At 32.5% G+C, this 2,364-nt stretch overlaps 1 long non-coding RNA gene across 2 annotated transcripts; it reads right to left on the bottom strand.

Annotated features, from left to right (window-relative positions):
• Window positions 1-476: 476 nt before the first annotated feature.
• Window positions 477-2,118, bottom strand: LOC136225766 (uncharacterized). 2 transcript variants are annotated; one of them, XR_010687293.1, is made up of 4 exons: window positions 1,942-2,118; window positions 1,451-1,784; window positions 1,286-1,365; window positions 477-788 (listed from the first exon to the last, which is right to left on the bottom strand). It is a non-coding gene; the product is annotated as an uncharacterized lncRNA (long non-coding RNA). The 2 variants fall into 2 exon arrangements; XR_010687294.1 differs by having other exon boundaries at window positions 477-791.
• Window positions 2,119-2,364: the final 246 nt, after the last annotated feature.

Raw genomic sequence — 2,364 nt, forward strand, 5'->3', positions numbered from 1 at the left:
AAGCTTGACTCGAGATAAACATATTCATTTATTTTCATTAAGCTTACATTTACAACTTTGTTTATTGATCATCCTCTAATCCTTTAGATAAACTAACTCACTTTTAGAAAATACATGTTTACTGATGGAAAAAGGCCTAAATTCCGACATAATTTACTGACGGAAGTTTGACGGAAAGAAAACCGTAGATGAAATACACATTAAAGATTCTTCCTGACAGTCCGTTGACAGATATTCTGACAGTTTACTGACAGAAATTTCTTTGACATATATTTCTGTCAAACATACCTGACATTCATACTGACGTTTGAACAGTCAAAACCTTCAACAGAAACATTTGACGAAATATATTCCGTCAACATGAGTTTACGGAGCCTTCCATCAGTAAAACAAAAGAAAATTAAACAAATAAGAAATTATTGTATAATAAAATTGTACCCTAATAAAATATAAAATAAATGCATATTATACGCACATAATACAATATGAATTATAAAACATAAGAAATAGCTCAAAGCTTCTTTGATCCGCAGTTCATAACAAATAAATAAACATGGAACAAAAATGATTGGAGAACATCAATACTACACAATTTATGTCCTAAAATTGTTAAGCAAAACAGAGGCAACAAACAAGCCACTCAAAAGTTAAAGGTGATTCCAATAACAAATTAATTGTACAAGGATATAATATACCAATTCTGTTCTTCGAAATCTACTTTGACACAGTTTCAAAGTACACAAGGCGGTGAGTTTCCTACGTGCATTGCTGCAATAACCCAATGGCACCTGCTAGAATACATAATTCAAATTGTATTATGCAACTTTGAAGAACCATTAATCATTAGAACCTTAAGTATAAAACCAAATAACCAAACATAAGATTCATGTTTTCCAAAACTGCTTACATTATGCTACTTACTATTTAGTAATATTTATTCTTTACTCACCACAAACATTTATTAACCACTAACGTTTCTGTGTGCTTCACCTTCCAAAAAAATTTATGTTCTTCGCATTTCAAAATTCCAATTTCTTAGAAACTCTTCTTAATAAAAATGTTTATATTTGTTATAAAATCCATTGTTTTTAAAGTGAGGAATATGTAAACATTTCTCACCCTCTCCTGATCTTTTTATATTATTTCCAATTTTAATGTATATATTAAGTATTAAATCCATAATCAAAAAAATATACTAAACTAACATTAGTAATTAGAATAAAAATTAGCTCGACTAAATGAAGTTTAAAAATGAAATCATCCTTTTCTCCTTTTGTCCATTTACCTGTTTTACCTTCACCGGATCCATTGGATCCATTGGACGATGCGTCCGCCTTTTATTTCCGGTCATCAGAGAGTAAAAATCTAAAAAAATAGTTTTAGATAAGAAATTTAATGAGATTTGAAACAAAAAAAAAAAAGAATAACCAAAAAGTAATAGCAAAAGTACCTAGAATGTTTTCTTTCATTTGAACAAAAAACGAATCAATAAATATAAAAAGGAACAACAATGGATTTTTGAAGTTCCATTTACACAGATCTGATATCTCCTTATAAGTATAGAAACTAAAAAAAAAGGAACTCCTAAGTCAGAGAACCATCTCCGTCATCATCTACACCACCGGATCTGGAAAAAACTTTACGGATCTAGCCTATTACCTGGCTGACCAAGCCGCCTACTCCTCCGCCTCATTTCTTTGTATACCTGTAACCACCATTATAGGAGTCTGAATCCGCAATGGCATAGGAGAGAACCATCTCCGCCATCGTCTACACCACCGGATCTGGAAAAGATAAAATCCAAACCATTGGAATAGTAAATCGAAACAAATAAATACAGAAATACCAAAGAAACCGTCTGGGAAGGGACTTGGGAAGAAAAAAAAATAATGTAAAAACGAAAATAAAAAAGAATCAGATTTAAGTGGTGAGAAGGAGAACCTAAAAGGAAAAACGGGACTGTTGCGGGATGTCGCAATGAAAGGTACAAATCTGCCGACGCCGATGACAGCTTGTGGAGGCATAAACGGCGAACCTTGACCCACGGTGAAGTGTTGAGTGAAATCCGGCCATGGCCGCTGGGAAGAGAGAGAGATAATGAAGGCGGTGTGAAAGAGAGTTAATCTCAACCCTAAAAGTTGAATCTTATGGCTTTTATACTCCATTTTATTTCAAATTGGACACAAAAGTTTTATTTTCTGCGAATTAAGCCCTCTCATTTTTGCAATTTAATACCAATTATTTCTCTTCTCCCAATTTTGGCCCAATAAATGTAATTAAACATATTTGATTCACTTTAATTAGAGGTGGCAAAAGTGTACACGACACGAAATTGACACGTAATTTAGTGTTTGAGTTTAGCTT

This window comes from Euphorbia lathyris, chromosome 4 (assembly GCF_963576675.1).
Source record: "Euphorbia lathyris chromosome 4, ddEupLath1.1, whole genome shotgun sequence".
In the NCBI taxonomy this organism is placed as follows: Eukaryota; Viridiplantae; Streptophyta; class Magnoliopsida; order Malpighiales; family Euphorbiaceae; genus Euphorbia; species Euphorbia lathyris.